Consider the following 24358-nt stretch of genomic DNA (forward strand, 5'->3'; position numbering starts at 1 on the left):
ACTCATGTCTAGACACCATCCCAGGCACAAAATAACACACAGAAGCCAAACAAATCTGAGCTAGAATTGTGCTTTAAAAAAAAGAAAAAGAAAAAGAAAAAAAGGTTAAAGACAATCTAAACTACCAACATAACATTGATAATAAGGCAGACTCTCAAGATGCCCTACATTAGTGATTGCTATTTTTTAGTCTCAACAAAAATGTCAATATCCTGAGTTTTATCAGCATTTTCTTTCTAAAATAATTTATGGAACATAAAAGCATACAAAAGAATAAACAGAAGTAGTGGTACATAAAATCTGGAAGAAGAGCCCACTAACTAGGAAAAAAGTCACAAAAACAATATAAAAAGATGTATTTAAGTGAAATAAATTAAAGGTTAAAACCTTATACTTTCAAGTTTTCTTAGAGACTGTTATTTTGGGAGATGGCATGGAGTTGATACATTTTTCTAATAATCATGTGGTTAAGATCAAATACTAAAATGTTCTTTCACAAGAATTTTTGCCTTTAAAAATCATGGCCCTGTGGCAGTTATTTTCAACACAGAAGAAACTAACAGCTAAACCAATATTCTAATAAATCTTAATCAGAGCTTATGTCATCAAACTGTTAAGACTTGTATTTACTAACTTGGCTATCAAAAAGATACCTCTCCCCCACCCCTCAAAAAAAGAAGCTACTAGCATCTGCAGAAACTAAAATTTTGGTACAAAATGTTTTTTTAGGACACAAAAGCAATGCCTAATCAATAACCCAAACAATATCCCCAATATATGCTATACTTTTATTTTTTAAAAATCTGCTTCTTAAATGTCATGTGCATTTTTAAGCCAATTTGCTGCATACTGCTTTTAAGAGGTGATGAGATTTTTTATTCACCTGACATCACTATTCAAAAACTTGTACTTTGGGGGGAAAACAGTACTAATTATGCTAAAACAAGGTTTGTGCTATACCTAAAATCATTCCAAATTACAATGATTGATTTCTATAGCCTTAGGATTTATAATATACAATTTAGGATAAAAATCACAAATAGATGGAATCCTAATTTTTCTTAATCCAATTAATCATAAAACCAAGTACCTACCTTCTGCGTGACCTGCCAGTTTCCCATTTCTTTTGCCAGCCTAAAAAATAAGGATTTCTGGGGAAGTCAGGATTTATATTAAGAACATCAAGGTCCAAGATATATATATTTTTTACCATATACCTTAAAATTTTGTTTTTTGATCCCCACAAAAATCTGTATCATTCAAAACCAGATAATTAAATTACACGGCTAATCAACTCTTCAGTGCTGATCCTAGAAAATAATATCCAATGGATCTTTGAATAATGGATCAAGACAACATTGAGCCATTGATATGAGTGGTGCAGGTTGTCACACCTTTAACGGTTCAAGCCACAGTTTGTGAAGTCTGGAAAGGGTGAGGTCTACTGTCCTGCGTTATCAGAATTTGTTGTTGTATTTTCAGTGCTAATGGGCTGCACGTTGTCTGCAAGGTTGTGTGCATGCTCAAGAAATAAATCTTTTAGTACGCTTAATTCCTTTGTCAGCAATTTAATTTTGGCTTCCAAACGTTCATTCTCTTCTTTGAGCTGATTCACTCTTTGTAGTGTATCCTGTGCTTTCTGCTTGCTTTTCAATCAGCTCTTTTTCACAGCCATGTTGTTCCTTTCTCTCCGTTGACGATATTCATTGCTATTTCGATCCATGGGTGAACTCTTTTTGCTTTGCTTGCTTGGAGGCACAGCTTTGCCTCCTCCCCCAGGGCCAGCAGGCACCAGCTGAGGAACCTGCTGTAAGCCACTGGCATGTGCCTGAGTATGAATAACACTTATTCCATTCACCCCTGGAGTACTGTTTTGTTGTGATGTCTTGCTCTCTTGCCGACACAGAACAGACAGAAATGAGAGCCAGGTGATCAATGTTTTCCAACTAAACTGCCAAAAAAATCTTCACTTGTACCTGCGCCTCCAGCCCACCCGCCCCCAGGCGGCCTCCACTCTGAGCGGCCCCGAACAGCTCGGCCCGACCCGACCCAGGCCTCGCAGCCCGCGAGTCAGCTAGGAGGAGCGACGGTTACGAAACCGGCAGCCTTGGCCCGTTCCGCCGCTGCGGCCACCGGCTTTGGTTTATTGCTTTTCTAGCAAAGGAGAATCACAGGGGACTCCTATCCCAGAGGCTGTGATTCTGCCCATCATTGAGAACGGGCTTTTAAAGAAGTGATTTAGAGACCACATTACTCTGTTGGAGTTATAATTTACTTGTTAACTTGGGAGATAGTAATTTCTGAGATCTGGTACCATCTCCAAAGTCTAGATTTCTTTGTTCCTATGGCGGGTGTTGCTCAAGGACACATAAATATGTCTAAAATGAGGAAGTAAGGTAATCCTGTTTCCCCTGAGATTAGGGTGTTAGTTAGGTTTTTGTTCCTGTAACCAAAATACCAGATAGAACAACTTAAAGGAGGACAAGTTTATTTTGAGCTCATGGTTTCAGAGTTCGAGTTCTTGGTTGACCAGCTCCATTGCTGTGGGCATGAGACGAGGCAGAACATCATGGCAGAAGGGCATGGTAGAGGACAGCTGCTTAGCTCATGGCAACCAGGAAGCAAAGGGAATGGAGAAGTCAGGGACAAATTATGCAATCTCTAAGGCACACTCCCAGTGACCTATTTGCTTCAGCTACACCCTATCTGCCTATAGTTATCACCCAGTACAGTGATCTTTTAAAATTATTAATACATCAAATGGATTAACCCACTGATCAGGTTATAGCTCTCATAATCTAATCACTTCACCTCTTTCATTAACACAGGAGCTTTTGGGAAACTCCTCATATCCTAACCATAACAGTAATCCACAATTTGAAGAGCTGATTTGTGGGTCCTTTGAGGACCAACTCCATCTTCTACTCATGCTCTATTTCCACCTCCAAGCATGGCACTTGGCACAAATAGGTACTATAGACATCTGACAGACTCTTCTAAAGGGTGATCCCAAGTAGATATAAGCTGGCATACTTAGGAGCCTGATGCCTTCCTTCCTTAACTGCCTTAACCTTCCTGCCCTTTCTGAAGTGTACCTGTTACTTCAAGAACTAAATAGAAGTGACTCCAAGAGACAGGAACATGCATCCTCTGCTCTTCCCTAGGAAAGTTCCAGAAAGAAAGGAAGCACCTTTTATTTTGAAATTATCCACAGTTCCTTTCCAGAATGAAATGGGGTTCAGTCTCATGCTTGAGTTGTAAGAACTCAAAGTCCTATCAGGACCCATAATCTCTTCAATAATTAAGTGGTTCTTTTTCCTATAGATTTCTGGTCCTTTCTGCCTACCCCAGCCTACCTGTTCAGCCCCTACCCCTTGATCCTTTTTTCTCTCAGCACCTATTACACATAAATATGTTTATATCTGAGTCTCCCCTTATTTTCAGGGGATATATTCCAAGACCTGCCCTGGATACCTAAAACCATAGATAGTACAGAGCCTGCATATACTATGCTTTTTCCTATATATGCATACCTATGATCAACTTTCACATCTTTACTTAAAAAAGAAGTACTTTGAAGCTTCTCTTTGGGAAAATCTGAATTGCCAGCATCACCCCTCATGTACTTTGTGGCTTTATTAAGTAAAATAAAGGTTTCTTGAACACAAACACTATGATACTATGACAGTTGATCTGATGACTGAGGTAGCTACTAAGTAACTAGAGGGTGGGTAGTGTATAAAATATGGATACACTGAACAAAAGAATGATCCATGTCCATGCAGCACAAGATCCCATCATGTTATTCAGAAAAAAGTATAGTTTAAAACTTATAAATTGGTTCTGTAGTGTTCCATTAAATAATTTTGGACCCAGTTGACCATAAGTAAGTAAAACCATGGAAAGTGAAGCCATTTTCAGGGGGCACTACTGTGCCCTCCTTTCAGGTTCTCCTCTTTACCTTCAGTATTCCTTTGCTCCCCACTTATCTTTTTATGATGTTCCAGATTTTCCTATACAAAGCAAAACCTCTTAATCTATTCGAGTCAATTTAAAACCAATGAAGACGTCTACACTAAATTGAATGATCGTTCAGGCTGAGCACTCAGTCTTAAGAGACTAGAAAGGCCCTATTATTTAGCACTATTCTATCTAAAAAACTTTGAATTGCCCAATATCATTTTCTACATCCCAGTGCCAAAGATTTTACTGTAAATATGTCACATTGATCCATCTCCCTTCAGAATATAGCAACATGATTATCTAGAACCTGGTCATATAGAAATATCCAGCCTCCAATGGCCCAGCTGCTAAATTAATCACTAACTAGTGATTCTCCCTTGGCAAGTACTATGTGTAAAAACCTGAGGAGGTCAATGAGGTGGAGGTCAATGCTGCACTCTGGGACTTTGGCATTTCCACATCCCACGGTTATGTACCCAAGCTACTCTGATGCGATTACATTTTCATTTAATCTCTTTGACATTTTTGGATCTAATTTCAGTTGTCTCACATTGTTTCAAGTGACCTAAAAGTAAACACGATGTACTAGTTTTAATGTTCAAATTTTTATTCCACTAACACATATGTGTTGGGGAAAAAGTAGTGGATATAATGCTTCTAACAAAAAGCAGTAGCGCTGCTCCTGCCGCTGACCCCCTCTGTCCTCCCAAAGGCAGCCATGCCTGCCTTTAGTTAATACCATAGTGCCCTCCACATCCTGAGTCCTCTGTCCTGTCGCTCCCTCCACAATCTGACTTGTGGGTATGAAGAGGCCAGAGCAGAAGCCTGGGAGTCTCTGGCCAGGGAGTATGCCCAGTAGGCTGCCCATGCCCACAGACTTTGCTTCTTCCTGTTAAATGACCTTGATGTGTGTTGAAACATTCTGACTTTGGGCTACTTGGAGGGAAGAAGACCCAATAAGGCATGTACTCATTTCCTTTCCCTGTGCCTAGGAGCTGAGGCAGACTGTGGGTAGAGCTATGCTCTGTGCGCCCATGTCTGAGGGCACTGTTTCAGTGAGTCACACTGTCCCCCTGAGAGGAAGGGACACATTATTAGGTCATGCAAAGAAAGGCCTCCCTACCTTGGGTGAGGAGGAACTCAATATTTGCCCCTCACTGTTAGGAAGTAGTGATGATTTGGTCAACATCTATGCTCTCAACTTGACTGTTGCTCCAAGAAGACAGGTAGCATCTCTTGTGTCCTCTCTGGGCCATTCAGTCTTGGACAGTACTGAATGCAGGTACTAAGGAAATGTAGAGTGAGTGGTAGTGCTGACTCTTACATGAAGATTTTCAAAGCTGTGCCTGCTGCAACCCCTCAATGAGCATTATAGTGAAGGGCAGACCTGGGGAAGGATCATTTTCTTTATTTGGAGGAGAACATCCAGGAATAGGAGAGGGCTTGTCTCAAAAGCCAGCCCCACTTCTCTCCATGCTGTAATATCACATTAATGCAGCTTCCCTGAGCCCAGGTGCTTCTCTTGTGCCCTTAGAACAGCAGCCATTTTATTACATTGAACCTCAGAGAGAGGGAAATAAAGCATGTATGTTGGATTTTTATTAGCTATTGCTCTGGTATCCTTCTACTTGAAAGCACCTCGAGAAGCTAAGCTGTGTGCTCATAAATCGAATACTGTCAGGAAAATGCCTCTTCTGCAAAGATTTAGCCAACAGGGGCAGACCAGAGAAAAGGGCTGGTGGCCCTGTGAGCCCACAGGCTGTGTGTTGACCTGTGGGCTGACACAAGAGTGGTATCCTACCAACAGGAGAAGACTATACTTTCAGCAGGAGGCAGGAGGACTGAACACAGTCCTTATGGTCTCAGCAGATTGCATTGTCCCAGCTGGGGGATCCATGCATCATAAGAGTGGACGGCCACCCTTGTTTTGTCTTCAATAATGGCTTCTCTTAAAAAAAAATTCCTTTTTGAGGTATACTTGACATTCAATAAATTGCCAATAGTTAGAGTACAAGTTGACAATTTAAAAAAGAATTTTTTAGTTGTAGATGGACACAATCCTCCTATATTTTATTTATTTATTTTTATGTGGTGCTGAGGGTTGAACCCAGTGTTTCACACATGCAAGGCGAGCGCTCTACCACTGAGCCACAACCACAGCCCATAAGTTGATAATTTTGATATATGTATACATTTTTGAAACTATCACCACAATTTAGATAATGTACAAATTCATCACCCTCGAAGTTTCTTCTGACCATTTGTAATTCCTCCTTAGCCCCTCCCATCTCCCTAGGCAACCAGTAACCTGCTTTCTGGCACAACTGATTAGTTTGCATTTTCTAGCACATTTCATACAGACATGGGAATTTATAAAGAGATCATGTCTGTATTGGGCAGGATATACTCTTTCTACTTGACTTCTCTTACCCAGCATAACTATTTTAAAATCTGTTTGGGCTGCTGCATGTATCACTGGTTTATTGCCTTTTATTGTTGTCTCCTTCATATAGATGCCCCCCAGTTTGCATTTTGATGGGCATTTGAGTGATTTCTGGGTTCGGTATGATAGAGAGCTGCTATGAATGTTTATGTTCAAGTCTTTGTGTGGACTTTTTTCTTGGATAAATACATAAGAATTGGATCATAAGGTAGATATTTGTTTTAACTTTTTAGGAAATTACCACACTGTCTGGCAAAGTGATTGTTCTCTGATCAGCAGTGTCAGAGAGTCCTGGCCTGGAGGATAAAGAATCACCAGTCCCAGGACAATCTGAGGAAGGATTGAACACAGCTTTCCCAATCATCGGCTTTTATAGTTTACCTTCTGACTAATGACTGGATGTTTTCTTAATATTATATGGTTTTGTTTTGTTTTGTTTTAGAGTGGGGAACCCATGCCCATACAGTACTATTCATAATACCTTAATGGAATTCAGTTGAGGGCAGCTTACTGTGGACATGGACCCTTGCCTCTCACGGTCCCCTGGGTCATGAAATATCACATGTCAGAGGCAGGGAGGCTTGTTCAGAAAGCACATTTTGTCTAAAGATAAATTAATAACTCTGAAATATTGATAACATGGTTGCTCCCCAGATCTGACTGATCATGTAAAATCTTGCTACTAGAAATGTCTGCACAAGAATGCAATTAATGAAGAGTTCTTGGAAATAGAAAAGCCATAGCATCTTGATTCAAAATGTGCCTCTTCTCAACCCCTTGCAACATTGCTTCTTGGCCCTGGAAAATTCCCAGAAGAGGAGAACACGGGTCTTGAAGTGTTCAACACGGGTCTTGAAGTGTGAGCATCTGCTGAATGAATTCTACAAAAAGAATTCAGAAGCAGGCATAGCCTTTTCAGACTGGGGTAGGTTTCTGTGTCCTGTTCTGGCTCACAGAGTCAAGTCTCCGATTGCTTATTAAAATACTGTAGATCACAATCCTAGTGTTCATTTTAGCACCAGAATGGCATCTTTAGAAATATATTTATGGTATGGTAATTCACTTAGTGATAAGAATAGAGTTCAAATCACTTTGGAAAGGACAAAGTTCAACAGTTTTGAGCACATTGTAAGGAAATCATCTAATTTTTGTTTTCCAAAAATATATCTGATATTTCCAACAGCATTATTCTGCTTCTGAACACTATTCTCCACTGATCTCTTTATAAATTCCCATGTCTGTATCCCACAATTTAATCACTATAGCCTCATAGCATATTTTGACAACTGGTCAGATAAATCCTCCTTTATTCTTTAATATCAAAAATGTATTGGAGTTTTCTCTTCCCTCTATAAGAATCAGCTTAAGTTTTATTAAAAATACCCCTGGGGAATTTGTTTGATATTACTTTAACTGTAGATTAATATATCCTCTCTAACTATGTAACATGTAGACCATATTTTGGAGTGGCCAGTGCCTTGCACACACAGTTCTTGCTAAAATTTTGTAGAGGTTATTTAGTATATTTTAATTCAGTTCATATTTATAATAAATATTTACTACATTTCTCTCTGTGCCATGCAGTGCTAGGAGGAGTCAAAAGACAAAAGTAGTTTTCCTGCCAGGGACCTCACTGCCTGCTGCCAGGAGGCTGACTAACCACTGGAAGTCACAAAGTCACAGTACAATATGCCTGGTGATTCCCCCTGGGAAACAACACAGAAGGCCAGAGATAAGGGTCAGAGAAAACTGTCTGGAGGGAGGTAATGTGTAAGCTGAGACCTGAAGGGCAAAGAGAAAGTAGCTACAGGAGGTGGGCGGAGCACAGTGTGAAAGTGAGGCCTCAGGGAGGAGAGATCATGGCCATCTGGGGAACTAAAGATGCTTCAGGGGTTTGAGGAGCAGAGGGGGATGGGATGGGATGGGGTGGAGTTGTCCAAAAATGAAGGTACAGGGGCCAAATCAATCACCAGGAAAAGCTATGCCAGCAGATTTCCCACTGAATCTCAAGGGTCAGAGGAGCCTTGGAAGGGTATTACACTGCACTTGGCAGTCAACTTTATTTCCTCTGGATGCAGGGTACAAGATGCATAAGGCAACTATTTCCTCTGCATCCAGCTGAAAAATGGCAACATCAGAGGGTTGTGACAAAGAGGAAGGAGAACTTCAGGAAACAGAACCAAGCTCTCTATCTAGTTTGTTTCTCATGGTGTCTGTAGTACCAGAGCCCAACCAACCTGGGCTATGATCTCAGCTGCATTATTTTATAGCCATGTGACCTAGGACAAGTGATCTAACCCCACTGCTCACCCTCACCAGCCTCAATTTCTTTATTTGAAGAATCAAGCTGTTGCAAAGATGTGTAAAGTATCAACACCACGCCTAGCCCATATGACATCAGTAACAAGTAGCAATGATGATGGTGAGTATAGTTGGATGGGTTGCAGAATCCAAGCATCCTCCTGCAGAGTCAGAAAGAGAATACGAGAAGTGGAAGGCAGTAACATCATCTCCTTTTCTTTCTTTCTTTTTTTTTTTTTTTTTTTTTATTGAGACAGAGTCTCACTGTGTTTCCCAGGCTAGCCTTTAACCCTTTGGCTCAGGCACTTCTCCTACTTCAGCTGGGAAGCAGCTGAGACTGTAAATGTGCACCCTATGTCCAGCATCTCTCTCCATTTATATACTGTTTGCCCAGAGCCATTTTAATTCTCTGAAATTGCTGCTAAGATACCAACATAGAATTCTACCTGGTTCCCATGGAAAATTTTCCTCCAAGGGGAACACATCAGTAGAGACAACTACCCCTTACAGTGCTGGGAGCTGTGGTGGACAGCTTGCATGACTCTCCTTTTACTTGGGATCTTCAGTCAAAGGGCCAGAATATACTCTGGGGGTATCCAACAAACCAGCCAAGGCCTTTCGTATGATTTAATCTGACAGATTCAGAGAAGAGGATAAAATGATTTTGCTGTGTGGCTCAGACTCACAGAGCTCTTGCAATTACATGCCTCCTTTCATGGAAAATTAGATTAGCACAGTAACTCTGTTACAATGAATCTCCAATGCCAGGGATTGTGTTAATTAATAAGTTGTAAGTGTTGACTTTTGATTCAGGCCTTCATTAGGGCAACTCATTTAATTTTTACTAGCTTTGGCTAATCTATATGTGATATAACAAAAGGTAAGAAAAATGCTTGGATGTGGATAATCACTGGGTCATCTTGGAAATATATCCTAGAAGTGCAGAGAGAGGCTGTAAAAGAAGTCAAGCCCTGTCCCAATGGAGAGGACTTCAGTAGGCCAAGCATATGGGATCACAAACCTGGTGCATTTAGAAGCCAGGATTACATGGATTGTGAAATCAGCCTTCTTTTAGAAACAGAGTCTAGTCAACCTTCTCTCCAGCTGTGCACATATTCCATCATTTCCAGAAGCTAGTTACTAATACAACTGAATGAGAACTTTCCTTAGCATTGACCCCACCCACTCAGCTCAGACATTTGCAGCAAGAAAATATGACTTACCAAGCACATGAAAATCAGAGGAAGACCAATATTAGCTATGCAGTTCACTGCATAGAACAAGCTTTTGCTTAGGCTTTCTAGTTGCCTGGATGATCCCAAGAGGAAGGAAACGATTTAGCTGGAGACAGTTTGGGTGCAGCCTTTCCAGAAGGCAGTACCAATGACCAGAAGGTGGACAGACTTCTGTTCTATCCCCAACAGCACAAGACAGGGTGAAATGTTCCCTAAGAATGAGGGCCTGTCCTGAGATTCTCTCTCTCTAACAGCTTTGCCTCCTCTGCCAGTGGAAACTATTCCCATTTTAGATTGCATTTTAATTTTATTTCATGCCATGCTATTTGAGGGTAAGAGGAATACAAATCTCAGTGGGAACATGTGTGGTTTCCCCATGCACCTTGCTACACATGTGCTGATGGCTGTCATCAGAAGGAAGCAAGATGTGGGGGGATTCTATCTACATGCCACAAGGTGATCAGGCTAGAGAAAGAGGACACAGGGTTGGCAGAGGTATTGTTTTATTGGGGTGGCCCATTGAGTGTCAGTACCTGGGGCTGAAGGTGATGTGGATGGCATATAGGGTTTATTCTTTGTGTCACTTACAGTTTCACCTTTGGCCTTTAGGGATGTCTAGGTTCAGAAAAAGACTTTGGCTATGTGGCCCTATGAAAATACCTTTCACTGCTGTTACCCACTCTTTAGGGAGGAGAGAGAGAGAGATGAAGGGATTAAAAAACACATGACAATTTGAAACTTCATCACCCATTTGTGCAGAGGTTTTGGCTGCCAGTCTACTTGGTATATGAATGCTCCATGATGGATTTGGAGGGGACTGACAAGAGGACAAAGCCAGATAGTCTTGAGAATTCAAGGAGACCTCAGTTTTAAGGGCTGGATTTGTGAGTTGTGTTTGCTCTGGGCCCATAACTTTCAGGAAGCTTTTCAGCAAGAAGCAAAAAGCAGCTCCAAAGACATATATTGACCTGCATTTTATCAAAGGTTCAGAGGGTAAAACGGGGGAAAACAAACTTTGTAAATTAAAAGAAATTGTTTTGAGATTTGGTAACTTGCTGAGAACAGCAAATTGTGTAAGGGTCATTTCAAGACTGATGAGCCTTGGATTGACAATTTAAAAATCAGTTAAAGGGTGTCTCTATGCTTACCTCCTTGTATCACTTGACTGCCCTGAAACTAAAGAGGGTTCATATCTATTTGTTTTTTAAATTCCTTGGAAGGACTTTCACAGTCAAGTCTAATGTGATCCCTGTTTCAAACATTGTTCTTTTTCAGGTGGCAAGAGTCCTATCTCTTTATGGTATTCATGCCACAGTCTTGTGAAATACATTGTCTACCTTAATTCTACTTTGTGGATAAAAAATAGTGAACAGTAGAGTAGCAGAGAGCTCTAACTAGCACAGAGAAGCAAGATAGGGAGGTCACACTCATCTTCCAGGCCTGGGTCTGGCCCAGAGGATATTTTGGGAACTTTTGTGATAAATGCTTAAGAACCCACCTGGCCTACTGTACTGTTCCCAAATCAATGGGTATATAGAATGGGTATATAGATAAATATCACCAAAATATAGCCATAAAATTATATTTTGCTGATTTTTTTTAAAAAGTAAACTTTTATCAAAACAACAAAATGTTCAATATTTAGGAGTTATAGGCAGAAGTTGCAATCACTGGTTTGCATCAATAAGAACTAGTTTATGAATGCAGGTGGTTTTTTTTTATCCACCATCTGCAGTATTGTTTACAGACCAAGGTTATAAGCCTTCCTGCCAAAGCTTCCTGCACACATCTACTTGCAAGCCCATGGGTAAAAAGTTTGCTTTTATATTTTTTAATGAATAGATTCTTTAGGGTTTAATTAGTCATTGTGTCTATACATGAATCATTTATAATCTGGGTTTTCCCTCAGCACATGGCACTTAGAGTCAGATAAATAGAAATAATATTGCCAAGCAAAATGTAAAATGCTCTTCAGTCAATTATTATTGGTTGGCAACATGTTTTATGGAGATAAAAGCTGATTGACAGCTGTTATGGTTTTGGTTTGTCATCTTGTGTGTTGGGGAGAAAATGAACAATATAGGAAGCACACACATCAGTTAGGTATCTTCCACACCAGCATTCCGGGGGCCCAGAGTCTCTTTCAGTTTCCAGCCAGCCCAATGGTAGAGAAGTGCTCTCAGCTAATGAGAGTAACAATAATCATTGCCATTTGTATCTACTCTGTATCTGGCATGTCTGCATGCATCATGGGTAATCTTCCAAGTGACTTGCAGTTGTTGAGCTAGTAACTGGTAGAGCCCAGCTGTGAACCCCGATCATTCTAAATCCCTGTTCTCTGCCTCATCCTGTCCCCACATTATCTAAAAATTGAGACAAAGTTGTAGTTCAGCTAAAAAAAGCTGATTTAAAAAATGATTTAGGGGGGCTGGGGTTGTGGTTCAGCGGTAGCCGCTCACCTAGCATGTGCAAGGCTCTGGGTTTGATCCTCAGCACCACATAAAAATAAATAAATAAAGATATTGTGTCCAACTATAACTAAAAACAATAAATATTTTTAAAGTTTTCTAAAAAAGTGATTTAGGTTGCACTGTACCCGGGTCCACAGCAGCATTATTCAGAGTAACCAACAAAGGTAAAGCAACCAAAGTGTCGGTTGGTAAAGAATGGATAAACAAAATGTAGTATATCAATTAAATATTATTCAGATTTAAAAAGGAGGGAATTCTGACATATACTTCAAATGCTTGATTCTTCTTCCCCACTTTAAAAATTATCAATCAAGCATTTGAAAATTATTTAATTCCCCCCTTTCTTCATTTTTATTTGTGTCTTATTTATTTATTGCAGTTCTGGGGATTAAACCCAGGGGTGCTTTACCACTGAGCTACATCCCCAGCTGTCTTTATTTTTTATTTTAAGACAGGGTCTCACCAAATTTCTCAGTCAGACCTTGAATTTAGAATCCTCCTGTCTTAGCCTCCCAAGTTGCTGGGATTATAGGAATCCACCCTCAGACCCAGCTTGTATCTTTTATTTTTAATGAAATAGACTATAATATGAATCTTTGATATATTATAGCTTATCTTAAATTATTACCCTTACCACTTTCCAGACAATTCAACACTCTCACAACAGTTAAATTCCATGTATCCCCTTGCTCTTTGTATTATTATTGTTATTATTTTATTATTATTATTATATATTTTACTCATATATGTATGAGCTCCACAATGTTTTATAATTGCTTTTTAAGCAATCAATATTTATTTGTATTTAACTACACTGAAAAAAAGTTTCTAATATTCTTTTATCCCTTTCTACATTTCTGTGCATTCCATTTGAGATCATTTTCTTTCCATCTGAAAAACTCCTTTTAGTATTTCTTGTGATCTATATCTGCCAGCTGTAAATTCTTTGCTTTTTAGTTTTTGTTTTGAATTTTTTTTAGAAGGACAAGTTCTAACCATGTTGCCTAGGCTATTTCAAACTCCTAGGCTCAAGCAGTCCTCCTGCCTCAGACCTGAGTAGCTGGTACTACAGGTATACACCACCACACTGGGCTTATTTCATCTTAGTTTTTCATTGTTGATTGAACCCAGAGGCGCTTAACCACTGAGCCACATTTCTAGCCCTTTTTTATATTTTATTTAGAGACAGATCTCATTAAGTTACTTAGGGCCTCACTAAGTTGCTGAGGCTGGCTTTATCCTTGTGATCCTTCTGCCTCAGCCTTCCAAGCCACTGGGATTATAGGCATGCACCACCACATCTGGCTTATGTTAGTTTCTGAAGGATTATTTAACTGGGTATAAAATTCAAGATTAGCATATCTTCCTTTTTTAAGCTTTAAAGATGATATTGTCTTTTTTGTATTGAAAAAAGAATAATCAATCTTATTATTTCTCCTTTAAAGATAACCTACAGGTTGAGCATTCCTAACCTGAACATCCCAAATCTGAAATGTCCAAACTCTTAAACTTTTTAATTGTCGTGTTTTGGGTTTTGGAGCATTTCCAATTTTGGATGTTCAGATTAGGGATGCTCAACCAGTAGAATTTATGCAAACATTTTCAAAATCTGAAACACTGCTGGTCCCAAGCATTTCAGATAAAGGACATTTACCCTGTATCCTTTTTTTCTCTAGCTGTTTCTAAGATTTTCTCTCTGTTTTTGATCTTTAGGACTTTGACTATGATGTACTAGGGAAGGTTTTGTTTATATTTCTCCTTTCTCTGGGGCTCACTGAGTTTCTTGAATCTGTGAGTTAATGTCTTTTGATAGATTGGGGCAGATTCATGGCCATTATTTTTCTCACAACTGCTTCTGAACTCTTCTTCTTGTGGAACTCAAATTGTATAAATGATTTGAGTTTACCCTTTGACACCAAAAGCTTTTGCACACTTTTCTGTCTTTCTCATTCTTTCTTCTTTCTAGATGTTTTTTTTTTAATTTTATAGTAGTAGATGGACAGAATGCCTTTATTTTATTTATTTTTATGTGGTGCTAAGGATCGAACCCAATGCCTCACACATGCTAAGCAAGCGCTCTGCCACTGAGCTACAGCCCCAGCCCTCTCTAGATGGTTTTTATTTATTTATTTATTTATTTATTAGTTTTAGGTAGACACAATATCTTTCTTTATGTGGTGTTGAGGATTGAACCCAGTACCTCATGCATGCTAGGCGAGCACTCTACTGCTGAGCTAAAACCCCAGCCCCTCTAGATAGTTTTTATTGTCTAATTTTGGAGTTCGGTAAAGCTGCTTTCAGCTTTATACCTTCTTCTATTTAATTTTCAATGGATTCTTAATTTCAGATATTATACTTTTATATCCTAGAATATCTATTTGATTATGCATATATATTTCCAACACAGTTCAATTGCTTCATCTATTCATCTTTTTTGTTCTTTTTATCTTTTAACTCATTGATCATGGTTATTTTGAAATTAGCTCCTTGCTGATCTAGCTGCTTAGGACACATTGGATATGCCAACTAGCTTTCACTGGCTCTTGGCATTTCAACCATCTGTATTTCTGAAAATTTATATTTCTCTTCTGTAATGTTATTGCTGATGCTGTTGTTGTTGTTGTTGTGTGTGTATATGTGTATGTATTTGGATAACTGCCCATGGGCTTCATGCAGGGGGCAGAATTAAATCTTTGAAAATTCCTAGGAGCTTTAAGGATAGTTATGCAAGGCTTGACTTCATGTGAATATGGTACCTGGTGACTGCCAAGGGAAATGCTGGTTCCTGGGAAATATCCACCTTGATAAGTTCCCATTGGCCAACCAATGCAACAAGGATGGTATTCAGGATTGAATTTATTTTTTTTCCTGTTTTTACTTTTATGTATCATAAGATTTTAAACATTATTACCATATTTAGAGGGGAAATAACTTTGATATTTAACTCAACTCTCAATGTTATTTTAAATTGTCTTCTACTCTTAGTTAATATATATACTTCAAATAAGAGTCATAGGGGTTAAATTTTTTATTATGGTGGAATGTAAGGAACATAAAAATTTACCTTTCTAACTATTTTCAGTGTACAACTCAGTGGCATATTAATATTGTTGTGCAGCCACCACTACCATCCCTAGAACTCTTTTAATCTTGCATAAATGAAAGTCCATACCCATTAAATAATGACTTCCCATTCTCCCCTCCCAACAGTCCCAGCAACCACCATCTTACTTTCTCTGAATTTGACTACCTCATATAAATGGAATCATGGCATGACTCATTTTGTGACTGATTTATTTCATTTAGCATAATGTCCATGTTGTAATATGTGACAATATTTCCTTCCTTTTAAGGATGACTAATATTCCATTATATATATAAACCATATTTTGTTTATCTAATCATCCAGCAATGGACACTTGGGTTTCTTCCATATTTTAACTATGGTGAACAATGCTGCCATAGCATTGGTGTACAATATTTCTTCAAGACCCTACTTTCAATTCTTTTGGATATATGCCCAAAGTGGAATTCATGGGTTATATGTTTGTCGAGAAATCAATATATTGTTTTTCATACCAAATTATCCACATCCTTGTCAACATTTGTAGTTGACTATTATTAGGATGATAGTAGTCATCCTAATAGGTGTGAGATATCATCTTATCATGGTTTTATATGCATTCATTGAACAATTAGTGAAATTAAGCATCTTTCCATATACTTATTGGTGAGTTTATAGATCTTCTTTGGAGAAGTAGAGAAGTGTTTGTTGTCCTTGTCGTTGTTGTTGTTTTGCTGTGGGTTGAAGCCAGGGCCTTGCACATGCTACATAAGTACTATACCCCTGAGCTATACTCCTAGCTCCTTGCCAATTTTTAAATCAGGTTGTTTGTTACTATTGTTATTAGTTTTTTATTTTGGATATAAATTTCTCATCATAGTGGTGAACATTTCCTTATAATTCATGGATTTCCATCTTATTTTGTTGATAGTGTCCTTTGAAGCACAAAATTTTCAATTTTTGTGAAGTCTATTTTGCCCATTTTTTCTTTTGTCTTCTATGCCTTTGGTGTCATATCTAAAAAATTATCATCATTCCAATGTCATGAAGGTTTTTCCCTATTTTGTTTCTAACATTTTTAAGTTTGAACTCTTATGTTTTGATCTTTAAGTCATTTTGAGTGTATTTTGTTTATAGTTAAAGTTCCAACTTCATTCTTTAGTATGGGATTATCTACTTTCCCCAATTCCATTTCTTGAAAAGACTGGTATTTCCTCATTGAATGGTCTTGGCACACTAATCAAAAATCATTTGAAGCTGGGTGCAGCAGCTCAGGAGGCTGAGGCAGGAGGATCGGAGTTCAAAGCCAGCCTCAGCAATGTCAGGTGCTAAGCAACTCAGTGAGATCCTGTCTATAAATAAAATATTAAAAAAGGCTGGGGATATGGCTCAGTGTTACTGAGTTACTCCAATACCAAAAAAAAAAAAAAAAAAGAAGAAGAAGAATCATTCGAATCATTTGAGGTCTGGAGGCATAGCTCAGTGGTAGAGTGCTTGCTTAGCATGAACAGGCACTGGTTTCAATCCCCAGCACTGGAAAAAAAAATCATTCGACCATATATTCACAGGTTTATTTCTGAAGAGCTATTAGGTTTTTAAGAGCCCCAGGGCACTGCAGGAATTAGCTAACCCAGTGTCTTCTTATTAGAGATATGGAACCTGAGGCCCAAAGAGAAAAAGGAGCTTTCCCTGGGTTGGTAGTTACAGAGCTGGGACACTATCCCAGGCCTAACTTCACATGTGATGCTTTCAAAAATCTAGTTGGTGGTTTGCTTTGTTTCTGAAATAGTGTTATATCAGTTACTGCTTTGATGAAAGTCACAAAGGTGTTTTTCATTCTGTAGAAAACGGATGTAGCTCACCAATCCCCCTCACCATTCCTGGGGGCAGTCACTGGCAGCACCTGTGTTTTTGAGGCACTACTAGGGTGAAAATAGACCACTCCATTTATTTCATGGGTTCCCATTTGCTCTGACGTTTGTTCATAACTGTTGGAAGGGTGGTAAATATAGATACTTCCGAACACCTTCTCAGTGCCCATTTAACTTTAGCACCTACTGGCAAGGAACTTGTTCTATGGATTTTCTAGAAACTTAGAGCTTCTTTCTCCCCTGCCAACCAGCAACACAAATCTGCCTAGGCTGCCATCCCTATGGTTGATTTGGCAGGGTGTGGATTCAGGGTAAGAAGGGGGTAGTAGTAGTAGTAGGAAGTATAAATTAGATAAAATCCCAAAGCAATATTGAAATTATGTCATTCTTGATATGACCTATTTGGGGCTTGGTCATCTTTCAGTAGCACTAAGACACCCTTTGCTAGAAGCTGACATGCTCCCACAAAAACAGAAGACAAGATGTCTTGTAGACTTTCTGGGGTGGGTGAAAAGGGGAGGCAAGGGCCTAGTGCCATGGGAGATCATGGAAAGAGGAGGAAACTGGGCCCAGGTCCCCAGTTTGGTGAGGAGGAACATGTGAGCTAAGAAAGCAGTGGTTGTGAGGAAGTCCAAGGGAACAAACCATGGATATGGATATGCTCATGTTTTCACGATATAACAAAGTACATCTGGAGGGTGGTGAGTGGATTGGTTTGGATTTAACAGCAATATTTGTGATAAAGGAGCATTCTTGGCAGGTTGGGCATAGTTTATTTAGTTGTCAGCAACAGTGGTAGTCATGGTCTGCCCACCCAGATAAGAGTATATAGAAAGGAAGTCAAAGGAAAGGGTCCAAGCTATGGGGCAGGTGGAAGAAGAGAGTCTGGGGCTCTCCAGCCTTTATGGATGAGAATCAGTGGTATTTTTTCCAGTTTTTAGGCTTTTGCAGAACCAGAAAATAACAGAACTGAAATTTAATATCTTGCTATGTGGCTTGGATTGTTTCTGTTAGTTCCAAATCTTGAATATTTGGGAGGTCTTCAGTACAAATGTGGGCATGTCAGTGGAAGCTCTGAACTTTGTGTTAGACAGACTTGAAACTCCCATGTTCACTTGGCATCCTGTCCCCCTTCTGATGCCTGTTGACCATTGCCTCAGGAAGCCCACAGAACCTGGTATACCTGGACACTTACTTGTTTCTTGTCTCTGAGAAAACTGAATGGAATGAATTAAAGTTGAGATTCATAAATTACAGTACATTACTTTTAAAAAGATAAAGAGGAAAAAAAAGCTCTTGTAAAAAATTTTCAAGTAGAATTAGTGGGTCCCCCACCCCCAGGGATCACATGTGGATTGTAGTTCTTATTCCCTGATTTGAAAGTTGAAGGGGCCCTTGAACCACATCGTGTTTCCTGAATGGCAGATGGCCACTCCTGTACCATCTGTGCCCTTCATGAATGTTTTCAGTTTCCCACTTTTTTGTGAATGTTTGAGCAGAGTCCTTCAAGCCTGCTTGGACAGAATTTATGAATCTCAACTTTAATTCATTCCATTCAGTTTTTCTCCTTCAAAAACGTGTGGGGGTGGGGCTCTGCAAATGGTAAAAAAATGAAGATGTCTTTGGACTTGAATTAATGAGACAAAGTTGTGCATGCTTTTAAAATAATTAGGCTAGAGTTGCCAGTTTAGTTCAGTAAAGGGAGGGTCTTCTCATTCCTCCAGAAAGGGATGGATTTTGGACTCCAGAAAGGCCTAAGGGAGGTCATCCAGTAGACATTTCCCTAGACAGATTGAGTTATTTCAGACTTCTGACCAGAGGAAGCCCCACATCAATATCTCAGAGAGGAAACTAAGGCTACAGTGGACCCGGTCATGTTGCTGGTCTGTGGCAGAGGCCAACCCAGAACCAGGACTCGCCCATCTCAGTGAGGGACTTTCCTAGCTGAAGACAGGGAGCAGCAGAAGGGATTTGAACAGAAATGAAAAAACGTAGAAGCGGTTCTGCATGATGTCACCAGCCTCCAGCAGTCCCATCTGTTGGTTGATTGACACTCAGTCACCAAAGATGGGGGTGGGTGGATGGGAGGGAAGCGATTCCAGGTGGAGATGGCCCCTGTACCTCTAGTTCGCAAGACAGACTTGCTAACTGGTTAACTCCTTGTAACCCCAGGGCATATGATAGTGGAGAAAACAGGGCTTGAGCCACCGGCCTTCCATGGACCCCGCCCCCGCTCAATCCAGGCCAGGGGCCGGCCCCTCTCTGGCCTCGATTGGGCCAAGATAACGCCTTAAGGCCGGGTCGGGTTCCTGTTCATGCTCTGGAATTTTAAGAAGCCGAGCTGCGCCTTCCACTGAGCGCCCCGCGTCCTGCCACGGAGAGCTCGCCTTTGTCTAGACAGCAGATTGGGCGAGCACTAATCCCTGTTTGGGACGGGTCTGGTGGAGGCACATCCGATTCTCTCGGGACCAACCCAGTGGCCTCTGGCTCTTAGAGCCGGGCCCTGGGGGGGTGGAGGCGGCCTCCTTCAGAGGGTGAGGAGGAAACTGGAGGAGTGAGGACTGGACGCGGCGCGCCGCGCCCCTGTCGCGCTCAGGCTGAGGGTTCTGCCGGCGGAGTGTGGCTCTACTTGGTTTGGCTGCGCTGGGAGCACGCGGGCTGGACGCTGTCCGCGGTTCTGAAGCAGCAGCCGCGGCGAGAAGTCGGGACCCCGGCCGCCGGGCTGCACACACCCAATCCGAGGACCGCCCACCTTCTCCCCGGCTCGGCGCGGCGGTGGCAGCCGGCACTGCACCGAAATGGATTGAGAGCGCGGCGGCGGGAAGGCGGCGGCGGCGGCAGCAGCTTCAAGAGCCTCCTCAGCCTCGGGGCCGGACCCACATCCACACTCGAGAGCCCCTTTCTGGGGTGAGTTGGGGCAGGCAGAGCAGGGATGGGGCAGATGGGGCATGAGATCTCAAGCTTTCAAAATCTCTTTCCCCTTTGTAAAATATTTTCCAGCCCTGATCTTGAGTAGCTGAGGGCTCAGAGATCTGCCCCTGTACTAACCCCAGTCTTGGGATAGAGGGCAGGCCCCCTTTGCCCTTACAAACCAGGGGACAAAGGGTTTAGCCAGAAGTCAGACAGTCAGGAGGCTTGTTCTTTTCACCCTGAGTACAACCCACAGCTCAGCATCAGGAAGGACTGTTTGCCCAGGCTGGTGTCACAGGGGTGAAAGCCTTCCCTCTCTGTGCAGGGGGTCTAGTCCTGGTAAGCCCAACCACTGGAATTCCACCCTGACAGAGGCCAGCCATGTTTTAGCAGAGGAGGGCAGGCTTCAGCTTTCACTGGGGCTGCAAGCAAGAAGTAAAGCCTTTTCCCTATCTCCTTGTCTCCTTAGGCACCTGGCATGCTATGATAGGGCTTCAAGGGCAAGGGTCACTTCTGTGCACCTGGCTGTTGTAATTGAGCTGGACTAAGGCAGAGGTGCTCTGGAGTGGATACTGGGCAGGCACTCCATGTGTGTGTGTGTGTGTGTGTGTGTGTGTGTTTTTTCCCAGCACGCAAAGGAGATTTTAAACTCCAGTGGTGACTGCCACAGGAAAACCCTTCTCCATCCTGCCTGTGCCTCTGAGTAAGCAGTTTGGGGTCACGCTGGGCAACTACCCAGCCAGAGGAGCCTTGGGCTTTTTTGGCTCTTAGAGCTGCCCCTTCCTGCCTTGAGCCATCCACTGAAGGGGGAGATGTGTTTAAACTTGATGGGTCACCTCTGTCTTCGATCCTACCAGCAGTCGGTTCCCATCTCCATCACCTGGCAAGGTCAGACAGATAGACCTCTTAACTCCTAGAGTTGGGGGGGGCTGCTGGGGGGGCTTTGCTGACTAGACAAATGAATTTTGGTTGGGGAGGTGAAAAAGTCGAAAGAGGGGAGTGGAGGGACCATCCTCCAAGGTCCAAGAGAGGACTAGTTCTGTTAAATTCCAATCCTTTTGATTTGCCAGTTCTAACCTAGTGGGTATAGATGAAGCTTTGGATCTCGACAGGCTCATGCAGAAGGACTGGGATGTGTGTTTTGTTCTGTCTGTCTAGCCTAGGCTGTGTACATCAGAAATTACTCTGGTGGGCAGTCGCCTTGGATGATTGGATGCTTGACAGTGCTGATGAAATGGAAGCAAGGTGGAGATATGTGAGATGATGTGCTGGTTTTAGGGTCAGTGTGAGCTGCAGTGGTGCTGCAGTGCTGATGGAAATACATGCCAGGAGTGTGTTAGCATTAGTTTCTTAAAGCAGACCACTTGGTACCCAGGTACCATTTGTTTCTCATCAATGTTCTACAGAAAGCAAAGGTCATAACAGGGTAAGTATGATAACTGCATGTCTGACATATACTTGATTTACATTTTTAAAAAAATTTTGTAGTTGTGGATAGACAGAAGACAGAATGCCTTTATTTTATTTGTTGATTTTTATGTGGTGCTGAAGATTGAATCCAGTGCCTCACACATGCTAGGCAAGTTCTGTGCCACTGAGCTACAACCCCAGCCCAATTTACATTATTCTTGAGCATTTTTTCCACCCCAAAGTATTTTTTACTGATTGTATAAGAACCTTGTATTTTGGCCAGATTAATGATCCCCTTTAGGGAGTGATTGTCTGGAAGGATAGCTGACTCATGACTATACTTTGACATCTTTGCTGACTTATTTCATAAAAATATGAAGTCCAAAAATATAATGGCAGGCCAGCTAAATAGTAGGCCATTGGTTTTGATTTAGAAAAATAGTGTATTTGAGTTTTAAATATAATTTAAAAATTATATTTATAGAAAAAAGTTTTCCATAGCTAGATCAAGTTGAGAGATATATGTATATTTTTAGCAAGCTGCACACCTGTAATGTAATAAGGCTACCTATTTATATCCATAGTCTGAGCAACTTAAAACCTGCTTAATAATTAAAATGGGCTCATGTTCTCCTCTATAGTTGAAGAAGATATTACTCGAGGGTTGACCCTGGGTAATACTTAGTCCTAGATCCTATTCAAAGTCTCTGTTCAGGAATCCTGCAATTGGTTGGATTCATATGCAAGCCTGCCTTTATGTACAGTTAGAAAAAGTACATGAGAAATATGAGCAGAATCTCTCTGAATTTCTCAAGGCAGAAAATGAAGATGTCATGATGAATATTTAGCAATATAATACATTTTATTTGAGGGGAAAACAATTGATCTTGCATTCCTGATAGAATAGTAGTGTTAAGGATGGTGACAACTACTATGTAATGTCATGGAATGAAAAGAGGTTCAGCTTTACTTATTGAGACACCTGGGTTTGAATACCAATTCAACCTCTTATTCACTGTATGCCATGACTTAGCCTTTCTGTGCCTCAAATATTTTTATTTCTAAAATAGAGAAAGTAATACCTATCTTTATGTCAACTCTTAGCATATGATTGGCATGTGGATTCTCAATGTTAATCTCTTGCCATAATTTACCTCCACTAGTATTAGAAGAACATGTGTGTGTTCAGCCAAATCCCCTCAAATTTGTGTTTTTACTCAAAATGTGAGGACCATAAAAGAACTCCAAAGCTTACCTTGGGAAAGTCTGGTCCTATTGGAGTGGTATTCCCAAGGTGAGAACCATCCTTGGGTTGCTGTCATCCTAGGGTCTTGGCTGGCCATCAGTGGAAATTGGGCAAAAAAGACAAAGATATCATTTTGCCAGGAGGAATGAAGCCCCAATGCCTAAGGTTATAACAGGTCTCTATTCAGAGAAACCCCTTCCAGGCAAGTCTTCATGGCTACTGTCCTTCTTGATTGATTGATTGATCTCAATCTCTCTTCTTCTCCCTCTCCCACACTCTTCTCCCCACCCACTGTCTTCCTCCAGCAAAGTGTGCCTTTTCCTCCTGTTTATGTCCTTCATACCCTGTGTTAATAGTAACGGATGCTGGGTAAGTGCTGGCTTTGAGTGGGCTGGCCTCTCCTGCAGTCAATCAATTGTAATGACCCCATGAAGTGAGAACCATTATCATCCTTAATATACAAAATTGGAAACCAAGACTCAGAGAGGATTGGTAACAGGTGCCCAAGGCCAGACTCTAGCACCTGCCTCTCCAGCATGATGGAGAACTTCACACACAATCCAGTGGCATGGAGAAAGGGCCATAATGACCTTGATCTCCAATCTCAAAATTCAGTACTGTATCCTCATACTAAGGTGACAGCACCCCATTGCTAGGAGACAAGAAGAATCAGACACTAGGGCCAGTCAGGCCAGAATCACAATGGGGAGGAGTTAGTGCCTGGTACCCTCTCTTTCTGGCCTGCCAGATCATCCCATCCTCACCCAGGAACGGGGCTTGTGATCCTAGCAGCCCCAGCAGTTAACAGAACTGAGAGGTGGAAGAGCTCTTGGAAATCTACTGGGCCAGCCTTTCTTGATATGAACGAAGAGCCTGAGGTCCAGAGAAGAAATAACTCATCCATGGAGATGGGGTGTCTTTATTTCTCCTTGCAAGATAGGAGCTCCTCCCAGTGGTCTCTGCACCACAATCCCTGTGGGGAGCCTGGATGTTGCTTGTGGCTCTGACAGAAAAAGCTTCCTTAGTCAAGGGACCTCTATGGATTCTTGAGATGTCATTGGGATGGACAGTTCTCTCTGTCCTGAGTCCCTTCCTGGGAAGCAGCTCCATCTGGCTTCTGCTAGTGCATGGTTGCCATTTACAGATTTTTACATTGATTTCCATTTCCTGGGGTGATGAGATCATTTAAATGTTAATCAGTCAAATTTCTACTTCTAATGACTTGAGACCTTTCTGTAATCCTGCCTGCTGCTAACAGCTTGGGTACCAGGCATTGATATAAAAAGACATGCTTATTGCCCATAAACTTGAATTATTTACAAAGCCTGTGTGGATCTCTTATAGCTGCTTTGTACACACAGTCTGCCTCAATGGTTATTTAATGAGTGTACCCATGAGCTTGCCTTTTTAATTGAGTGGCATTTCATGATGCTAAACCATGCAT

General features: G+C 41.1%; 1 protein-coding gene and 1 pseudogene across 2 annotated transcripts in view; one reads left to right on the forward strand and one right to left on the reverse strand.

Moving 5' to 3' along the window:
• Positions 1-24358, forward strand: part of Osbp2 (oxysterol binding protein 2) — a 190238-nt gene that overhangs the window by 76551 nt on the left and 89329 nt on the right. The gene's annotated exons all lie outside the window — the stretch shown is intronic.
• On the reverse strand, positions 1113-2070 carry LOC114106473 (CCAAT/enhancer-binding protein gamma-like; annotated as a pseudogene).

Source organism: Marmota flaviventris, chromosome 1, assembly GCF_047511675.1.
Source record: "Marmota flaviventris isolate mMarFla1 chromosome 1, mMarFla1.hap1, whole genome shotgun sequence".
Classification (NCBI taxonomy): Eukaryota; Metazoa; Chordata; class Mammalia; order Rodentia; family Sciuridae; genus Marmota; species Marmota flaviventris.